Source organism: Oryzias latipes, chromosome 20 (genome assembly GCF_053564925.1).
Source record: "Oryzias latipes strain Hd-rR chromosome 20, Olatipes_Hd-rR_3.1".
Taxonomy (NCBI): domain Eukaryota; kingdom Metazoa; phylum Chordata; class Actinopteri; order Beloniformes; family Adrianichthyidae; genus Oryzias; species Oryzias latipes.
This window is the reverse complement of record NC_136256.1, coordinates 10,000,951-10,011,892: the sequence shown is the minus strand read 5'-3', so window position 1 is coordinate 10,011,892 and position 10,942 is coordinate 10,000,951.

Below are 10,942 nucleotides of genomic sequence, written 5' to 3'. Positions count from 1 at the left end.
CTGGCCATTGCTCTATCAAATCTGCTGTGGGGTTGACAATGAGCTGCCTGGGGGCATTTGAGTCTCAATATGAGACACATTGTCTCATATTGTCTCAGATTGATACATAAACATGGCGTATGCCATATGAGACATATTGAGTCTCAAACTCAATTTGGGGTCTCTAAAGGCAGAGTCTGCAGTTGTGTGCAGTTTGTGGGTGTCTGGGAACCAGTGCCAATTTGAATCAAAAATAAAAAAATACAATTTTCTCAATTTTTGTCAAAATTTTATTTTATAACACACAATGAGATGAACAAGGACCTTGCTGTAAACAAGGTGTGTATAACTATATGCACTACGCGTATATGCGCACTCTTGCATAGAGTTTAAATTGGATGTGGTCACTTTAATGTGCATTGTTTGGTGCAGCAGCATTGCTGTCATAAAAACAGTGTCCCACTGTATTTGGGAAAAGATACATCTCTAAGAAGAAAAAAACAAGAAAAAAATAAAAAGCTTTCCACGAGGACCGTGGCGAGAGGGGGTCTTAAAACCAGCCTGAACAACCATCAAGATTCTTGATGATCTGAGCAGAAACATGAACACTTTCATCAACCGCACGTAAAAAATTAAAAATAGGTTTTTCAGAGGAGCTCAGCATGTTTAGTGCACACAAGGGGTGTAGATCAGATAGAGAATGGGGTTAGTCCAGAATGAGCCCGGAAGGAAGCATGAGTAGACGACGCAGTGTGGGGGCCTTCTCCTACTTTTATCTGCTAAGTGTGGTGTGACAGGGAGGATGCAATCTCAGAAAGATCCTCAGGTCAAGATGAATGATGAGAAGCATATGCCTGTTATGAAAAGCCAGGGTTTGGGATGAAGAGGACGGAGTAAGAGGAAGAAACAGCTCATTAGTCTCAGCTGAACTGGCCTCCTTTGGGCTACAGAGAACTGGGTTAAAGACACTGAGGTTATTAGTTGTTATAAGTTTTTTGTCCACCTTTAGAAAACTTGTTTTAGGCTTTCAAGTTAGTGACATTATATCAGTGTTAAATTATAAAGTATTACAACCAAATATGTCACTAGATGCTGTTAAAATAATCAAATTGCTGCATTGATATTTACTTTAATGGTACTTAAAATCGAGGCTTCCTCATGTAGCACCACAAAGTAATGTACCTACTGTATTTGGGCGTTTTAGTCATGGAGGGAGTTCTTCGTAAATCTGTGCAGCTTAGTTCAGGGTTAAGTTGCACTTTAACAATCAGCACCCAGAACTTCAAGAGCCTGGGGGCATTTTTCAAAGAGTTGAAAGATTCTCTTAGACCTCAGACAGCTGCATTTCCACTGAGGTCTGAGGTACTGGCTGGATTAAGCAAATGAAGTCAGCTAAAGTGTGTCACTGTGCCCCAAAAGCTATGGCATTAGTGACAGAAGTGGAGTGATTGATGTTCTCAAAAATCACTGATTTGTTATTAAGAATAAGCTGGGTAAAGAAGTGCTCATCATGAAGAACCATTAACTGATATCTGCTCATCATCTCACACATTTTTACCATCATTTTTTTTGTGTCTTAGACTGCTGCAAAATGAGGTGAATGAGGTGATTGTAAATGTCTGATTTTGTATTTTTATTTTCAAATGAAAACAGCTACAACTACAGCAAAATCAAAAGATTTGATATTAAAAGAGCTCTGCTGTCAGGCACACGTTGGCGCCATGCATAAATAACAGTTTTCTGGTAGTGCAATCATAAACCATGCCTTTTAATGAAAATAGAAGGGGTCTAAATAACACTACACTGCAAAAAGAGACCTCTTAGAAATAATTCAAAAATAACAAATAAACTTCTCACCCCATTGGCAGTTTTTGTTTAACCCTTGTGCTATCTTAGATGACCCCACCCTTACTTTGACTTGTTATTCCTACCATGACAAAGGCGGATAAAGGTGGAAAGATTTCATGTAATCCATGGACACCAGTGAAGATCACAGATCATTGAAGAAAAACAGGTTCAGAGCACTGTCTAGTGGGTCTAGATGACCCAATGTTAAAGTGCCTAGGATAGCACAAGGGTTCAACAAGCAAAAAATAAATAAAAAATCTATCAAGGGGTAAGAAAAAGCATCTTATTTACATAGATACAATTTCTAGTCACAAAGACATGCTTTCTCAAACTTTTTGAAAAGATTATTTTGCTATCGAAAAACGTTGTCACCTTTTCTTGCAAGACAAAAAAGTGAGAGTTTTATTTAATTAATTTTTTGTTGTCTTTTTGATTTTTTAGGATTCAGGTCTGCTGGGTAGTGGTAAAATAAAGATGCATAAAGTTGAAAAAAAAACACGTTACTTTTGTTTCATAGGTTAATTGGTTACTTTAAATTGCCCCTAGGTGTGAATGTACATGGTGGATATGGGTTCCTTGCAAGCAAAAAATGGGCAAACCTCAATGACCAGCACAAAGGTGATATATTGCTTGGTGAGTTCATAGAGCAAAAATGTTCCAGCGCATTTTTTCCTACAGGCATGCTGCCAGTGACAGACTGTGGTTCACACTGACACAACACAAAACGGTAAGTAAGGCTGAAGTAAGTGAGATGCAGGCACATCGTACAGATTTTTTGACCCCAAATAATACAAAAAGCAAGTTGATGCTTCACATGATACGTATGTGGCCTGAATGATAGAATTTAGGAAATTAGACAGAGTGTAGTTTGAGTGGACATCTAATGGGGGTCCTACGGGCACTTGCATCACCTGCACACCTCGCGTGTGCAGCATTTGAGCATGGTCAGTAAGGAGCCAGTACTTGCACTTTACTAATAACTTGAATGTGCCGTAAAGGCATACAACAGCATAACCCATACATTATAAGTGTGTGCAATTAACATTTGCCTAACAGATACTTCCAGACAGACTAACCATAACAATTTTACCTTTCATTTATATGATGTGGCTTAGGTGGCTGTATGAGTCTCAAGGGAACTGCAAGAAACACTTGGAGCCGTTCCTATCAATGACCCTCCACGCACCCGCATGGGTCAACCCCTGTATGGGTTCGCCCCTGCGGGTACATGTGACTAAATCTTTATTTATTTTTTTCCCCTCTACAATACTTTACAACACAAACTTCCCTGTTATGCAGATGACACCTCATCGTCAAACCCACCTCCAACCTTTCCCCCCTCTTTGCTCATTGAAAGCTCGGTAGCAACCAAATCCTGGTTCTTGTTTAACTGAACAGTGATAAAACTGAGGTTCTCCTCAATGGCTCAACATCCAAATAACCCAAAATGAACAGCTTTTCCTCTTTCACTGACTTTCACTCTGGTTTCCCTTCAGGTATGGAGTCTGGGTGTCATCCTTGACAGTAAAATTCTCTCTCTTGTCATATCTTGACTCAGGATTAATCTGTTTAAGCTAATTCATTTACACTTGTGTGTTGTTATTATTGTATTTTAAATGTTTTACAGTGTCATGAAGTGCCAAAAAGAAACCTTAAAAAATAAATTAAGATGTATTATAAAGTAGCAGAAACTAGAAGACTCATGCTACTGTCACAAAAACAAGCATAAAGCTGGATCCAAATGCAACAGGTTCATTAGCTCAGCTAAAAGTCCACAAAGCTAAATGAGGGTCAGGCAGGCAGGGGTCAATGGCAGGCATGATATCATCAGAGGAGAGGCAGGTTGGTCAAAATCCAGGAGAGGGTTGGGGCAGGTGGCAGGCAAACACAGTCAGGGTCAGGGTGAGGGTCAGGAGTTTAAGGTGAAACCCTACTCCAGCCAAAATTTGGGAACCTTGGCGCCCTCTTCCAGCTGGAGAGGGGAAATGCGCGGTCCATCCTATGGTCCGGTCGGCCCCGGTAATTAAAGTTGAGCGCACGGGGATTTCTGTAGAGTCTTCTCCCATAGCGCACCATGGTCCAAGCACCCCCATCTTCTTCACCGTCGTAGAAGTGCATGGCAGGTGTTACGCTTTTCCACCAGGGAAGAATGTCAGCAAAAATAGAAAAAGTTTCAAAATTTCTAAAAAGAAAAAAAGAAAAAGTGGGACAACCACTTAAATTTGTGTTTTTATTCACAAGAATGTAAATAAATAAATAAATAAACAATACAAAATTAGAATAAAGTGTGCTAGCTACGCGTTTCGGCAAATTCTGCCTTTATCAGGCTCAATGCACACCACAACTTGGCTGAACAGGCACTAAAGTGAAGTGAGAGACAAAAGGTGGCTGTTTTATTCACACTGTTTTACCAAGGAACACGCGTCGGCCTCATGGGCCCCGCGTGTCCTGAGCCATGGGCTGCATGCATACTGCTGTACCAGGCAAAAAGACATGTGAAACAAACCTTTTCCTTCCAACCATGTTATTGATTTATATTTAGGACTATTTAGATTTATAATCACTAATTAAGGGTTAGGATTAGGGTTCAAATTAACTAGGGGTTAGGGTTAGAAACAAAATTAGGGGTAGGGTTAAAGTAATAATAATAATAATCATAAAAACAATAATAAGAACAATAATAACCATAGCCATAATAACAGTAACAATGATAACAATATCTCGCACACTGTTCACTGTGAAGAAAAACCCTGGGTTATAAGAAAATGCTCAACCAGTGGGGTATGCAGCTATCCATTATGAGCAATATTATATTTATGATTCTTGTGCTAACAGAAGTTTTGGTTTGTCCCACCAAATGTTCATCACACAAGGAACAGGAAATACGATTAATACAATCTTGTGTTTTGGATCTGATTTTCTTTTAAAGTTATTTATGGAAATAAAAGTTAAACCTTTATTGAGGAGGTCACCTTGTTGTCCTGTCAGAGCCACATTTTTTAGTCAAAACCATGATATTTTGGGACATAAGGGGCTGTCCCCTTACACACTCTACCCTGAATGGACTTAGTGGGTATTCCACTTTAAAAAAAAACTCCAGGGTGAGGGTCAGGGTCAGGGTCAGGGTCAGGAGACAGAAGATCAGGTCCAGATATAACGCTTGGTAAGGAAGGCAGTGTGGCACAAACAATACTTCATATTGAGCTGAGCTCAGTGCAGAGCTTAAGTACAGAATGCTGTGGTTGATTGAGTGAATGAGAGTCAGGTGTGCAGCATCCAAGAAGTGTGGTTAGAACTCTGGAGATGGTTCCCACTGATGACCAGAGGGGGAGACAGAGTTCTGACTTCTGACAGCTATGTTCACACGGGGCATATGACACATTAAAAATGCGCTGAATACGGGTTATTGAACAGAGGGGGAGGATTTTTCTTTTTTTTACTTGCACATGTCTACCACCTACAGTTGGAAGAAGCTTGGTGTGACGTTGAAGCGCTGCAAATATCAAAAGTCTTTCTCCAGACTTTTTCTTTCACAGCTTTATTGTAATAAAGAAAAATTTGGTGTCATAAAATTCCAACCGGACAAACCGCAACTATTCATTTCTAGGGGTGTAACGATGCACGTAGTTGAACCAAACTGTTCCGGTACGGCAGTTTCAGTTCGGTTCACTTCTGTACCGTTTCGGTACGTTTATTCTTTTTTTCCCCCGCACATGCATTGTAATGACCCAGCTGCTTTGTCACTCGAAACAGGGAAACGACAGCTGAGCTGCCAGTTAACTAGCTGCATTGACTGTCCTTGCCCAATACTCCTCTCGTCCTCATACAATCTCAGAGAGAAAGAAGACAGAGCAATGGATAGCTCCATCTCTTTTCCAGCATTTAAACCCATTTATTATGAACACACACGAACAGCGTAACAACATGAACCTCACTTCTCGTCATAGCTCTGTCAGTGATGGTGAAGGATTCAATACGCAAAATTTCACACATGAGTTTTAGTGGCTATAGGCGGGGCTAACTGTATTAACTTAGCACCAAGGCGGAAGTAATGCTAGCCGTGAGTTTCCTCCGAGACGCTATTAGGTGACAGACAGTAAGCATGTCAACACATGGCTATAGCAGACGTGAGGCCAAAGGTGAGGACCCCCCCTCCCCCCATCTCCTTACGCTCTCCTGTGTGGGAACACTTGGCTTTGTTGTCAGCATCCATGACGGAAAAAGACAATTGGATAAGTCGAATGCTGTGTGTTGAAATTGTTACACAAAGATAGTGTATTCCACAGGTAACACATCTAATCAGTTAATGAACTTAAAACTGCATCACCCGACTGTAACAATCAGGTCTACAAGAAAGAAGAAAAAAGAAAGTTTTTGATTCCTAATTAAGCAGATCACCTACATAGGGGATTTTTTTTTATTGTTATGTAAAACCAATAAATGCATTTTGTAAGTAATTTTTTTCAGCCTTATTTTTGGTACCGAAAAATACAGAAAATAGATAAAAACGTTATTAATCTCCCAAGGGAGAAATTCAGGTGTCTGGCAGCAAAACACACAGTTTACAACAATAAAATAATAGTTCACAAAATAGCAATTCATATCAGGTAGATTTGTCAAAAAGCAGTACCGAACCGAAATGTACCGAACCGAGTGCTATGAAACTCTGAATTGAACCGAATTGAGATTTTAGCGTATGGTTACACCCCTATTCATTTCTCCTCCATAATCAATTTTCAAACAGTTGGCACTTCTGTGAATTACAAGAGGGGCCACATCACTACCAAAGTCCCTTATTGGTCAAAGTTCAATTGATTTGACTTCAAATGCTATCCAATGGCCATGTCTTTTGTACGTAGAACGCGTATATGGTCATAAAAAAACTTGCATAGCTATGCATGAACCCAAGATTTTTCAATGCAGAATCCCAAAGAGTATATTTACGCATGTTCACATAGACTTCTCTTTAGAAGTGCCCTCTTGGATGTGCATTGCCAAGGATGGTGTAAATGTAGCCTGAGGGATGGAGAAAATAAAGTATTGCTGATGAACAGGGAAGATACACCCCTGTATGGTTTGTTACATTTAGTGAAGTTTAGAATGCAAAATGGCAACAGACACAATTCCATTGGAATTGGACCAAGAAATAGATAAAAATTTAATCCACGTGTAATTTTAGAGGTCACGAAGACAAAAAAATACCTAGAAAATTGTTAGTACTTTAATGTATGATAATCTCTCCACAAAAATTTCATTTCGTTCGGGATCATAGCCAGTCAAAAAAGACAGAGTTTTGTTCATTCAGTTTTGCGGCAAACCTCTCATCTGATTTCCTTTGGAGTCTTTGGATAGAAAAAAGTTCATGATCAGAGGCAGAAAAAATATTTTCCTCCAATTTGAAATTTCTGAACTAGCCATATCTTGCCTCAAAGGAAAAATCTGCAGTACAGCCTCAGCACTCGATAAGACTTCTCTGGCTTTTAGCCTGCAGCTTAAAGCGATCACAAACAAACACTGTTTTTTCACTTGAGTTGTTCTGTCTTTCCGCCCTATAAATAGAAGAACATGAAGTAGTTTACCAACAAAAAAAGGAAAACACTCATACATCCATGTTCTCTCTGGTGCCTCAACACCAAAGCTTTTTATTATGTTTTTGGTTTTAGCCTCAGATTTTATACCACAGTAGATTTTCTACGAGTAGGGGGATGTGACAGCTGGTCAGCTGCTGTAAATCTTGGGGATTTGATGATCAAGTTCTGGCAGTGAATCAGGCTTTAGACTTACCTCAGCAATCTATAGTTAAATAGAATATTAGATGAGCTTGCTAATGCACAAAACTTTCTTCCAAGGTCTCCTTTTTTCTATTCTTATAGGTTCGGAGACACACAGATTGCCGTTTCAATTGAGCACTGGGTGCTGCAGGGTCCTTCAGATAGTTTGAATATTGAGGTTCTGCTTACCCAACACCAGGCAGAACATAAAGAAGCGATCAATGGGAACCTAACCATTACACTGATAGATAAGGAGCTGAAATTAAAAGAGAGCTTAACACTAATGAGGGAGACAGTCAGAAAGGGAGCCTCTCTGCTCTCCCATTGATTAGCCGTGTCCGGCCTATATGCATGTGGACCAAATGAATCAGAGGAAGCAGATGAGAAGGAGCGTGAGGATGGGGCTGTGAGCCTTGAAGATCTATTTCACAAATACTTCGGACATGTGCTCGCTTGGCTTTAATGAAACTGTCAGGCTGTTCCGAAACCTGATGAGCTTCCCCAAGCGCTACATCAACAGCAGTCCCTTGGCCACCTTCTCATGCCAAATATAATTACAACATCATTACCAGCATTGTCCCGGTCCCTGCTGGACTCACTAGCCACCTCTCACCCATCATCCCCTGCTTTCCTTACTCTCTGATTCCTCTCCACCCCCCCCCATAATCACGCCGTCTTTCTGCAATGCGGCAGGAATTATATAAATAATTTGTAATTGATAGTCTCATTAGTTTTTTCATGTCCTTCCTGTAGTGCCATTTTCACTTGGAATAGAAATGGAGAGACAACAAACTGCTGCATAAGAGAGAAGGAGGAGGGATGGTGTGGGAGCTGCGAAGCTGCACCACGCCGAAGCGCATGGGGCTGTGTGTGCGCTCCTTTAAAGGATGTCCCTGAGTCTCATTGTGGCATTCAAAGAGGCTGGATGGCATTGTGAAGAAGCATTTGCTCTTTGTTACCCCTCAATTTGTGCCGAGAAAGCTGTTTGAGAGTGAGAAGTATTTATGCGCGAGCTAACACAGAATACAGTGGTGGCAGAGTTCAACTCCACTCTCTGTATACTGTACATTTTTAACACAAGTGCTGCTGAAATTGATTCACTGAATAAGGAAATCTGAGCCATGGCTTGAGACTGAATTGAAAGGAAACAGCATCTTGGAAAAACTTTATTACATATCAAAATGATAGAAAATATGTTTTTTTGCAGGACAATTTGAGCTGAAAAACAAACTCCACAAAACAGTTTTTAAGATTGCTCAAAGTTTAATATAATATATATTACTTCAGCATACTTGTCAGGTTTTTTTCACAGGAACAGCTCATAAATAGAACTGTCCTTGACTTTAAAGTAATCAAAAATCTTTAAAAATTCCCTTTAGTTATCTTTTGAGCTGTTTTAACAGTATTTCCATGATGCAGATGCTGTGGTGCAGAGGTATAGCGGTCAACCTCTGATCAGAGTACCATAGGTTTGGTTCTCACTCTACCCACCCATGTGTTGAAATGTCCTTGGGCAAGAAACCGAACCTCACATTGCTCCTGGTGGTTATAGGTTGGTGTGACAAAGTAGTTGTATCTACTTGTCACCTGTCCACAGCTCAAAGAACAAAATGGTGGCCAAGGCCTTCATTCCTGTTTAGGAGTTGGGCATAGGAAGTGGAAAGGATTTGGATTTCTCTGTATACCTTTTGGTTGTAATGATTGGAGTTGTTTATTTATGTTTTTTTGTTATTTATACTACTTTAACTGTATGATTTAGAAAACATTTCTGCCTTTTGTTGTAGATTTTCTTTATTGTTTTGTTAAAGTGGCTTCCTTCCTAGGCGTGGCCAGCCAATTAACTGGAGCCTATTAAAGGGAAGGAGCTCAGTGTGAAGGGAGATTGAGTGGGTGTGAGTTGTGAATAAAAACCTGTTCCTGACCTTAAAGGTCATCTGCCGCCTATGTTAACCAGGCCACTCTAGTCACACCATGTTGTGACAGTTGGTGCCAGTTTTAGACAGTGTGTGAATGTGTGTATGAATAAGACTGTGACGGAAAAGTTCTTCAGACCTTCTAAGAAGGTATAAAGCGCTATGTAAGCCATACAGTTTTGAGCCAGAAACCAGCGTCAGATGAAGAAAAAACGATGATATACATGGATATATCTGTCTGAAAGTGGATGGATCTGAATGGAGCGGAGCAGGGAGATTGTAGCCTGCCCAACATGTTTTATATGTCACAAATAAGCTCTTTTTCCAACTGCATTTTATGTCTGCTCTTGATTCACAACGATTTGAAATGCCATTTTAAGCTCGATTTTCTTATTTATTATTTCTTTTACTGAAATAATATAAAATTTGTTAATTCATTAAAATTCAGTTACACCATGTTAAAAATGTGTGGATCAAATTTGAGACAGTGGGTAAGTAACCCTTGTGCTATCCTAGGCACTTTAACATTGGGAGTTGGGTCATCTAGACCCACTAGACCAGGGTTCGGCAACCCAAAATGTTGAAAGAGCCATTTTGGACCAAAAAAACAAGAAACAAATGTGTCTGGAGCCACATAATATTAAAAGCCCTATTTAAGCCTTATAATGAAGGCAACGCATGCGATATGTGTCTATATTAGCTAAATTATAAGCATTCATGATTAAATGTTTATTTGCCCTGCAGTGCATTCTGCGGAGAACGACACGTCACGTGACTGCTCTGTTGTGCAAGTTTAACTTCATTACAATATCAATGAATTATGTTTAAAATGCTTTGATAAAATTAAAGAAATGCAATAAAGAAATCAGATTTTTGATGTAATTTTTATTTTGAGGATTCGAATACAATACAACAAAATGGAACGTGCATGATGACGTGCCCCTCTCTGGGAACTAAACAGAGTGCAACAAAACACAGCATGCATTTATAAAAAAAGAAAACAGCAGTCTTTTGAAAAGGTAAAGTATATAAAATCAAATTAATACAGTTGGGTTTGATTTCTGTGCAAATGCCAAGTCAGTGCAAGGGTAAAACGCAGCCAGCAGCATCCTCTTCTTTAGCTGTACATCTCTGCAAAGACAATCAGCTTGCGCTCGAATGACAGAACAGCTCAAAGCATTTGCGGCGCCTGGAGACTTTCATTCAGCTCATTTAGGTGGCTTGTCACAGTTACATCCACCAAAAAGTGCAGCTTTTCGAGTCACTCAGTATCTTCCAGTTGCGGATAGTTCAGGTCTTTGCATTTCTGGAATGTTTTCACGTGTTCGAAACAGACGACAAAGTGACGCAAAACCTCACCCCTGCTGGACAGCCATTGGACTGTGTTGTGTAGCAGGAGATCGGAATATTCGCTTTCAACTTCATAACCTG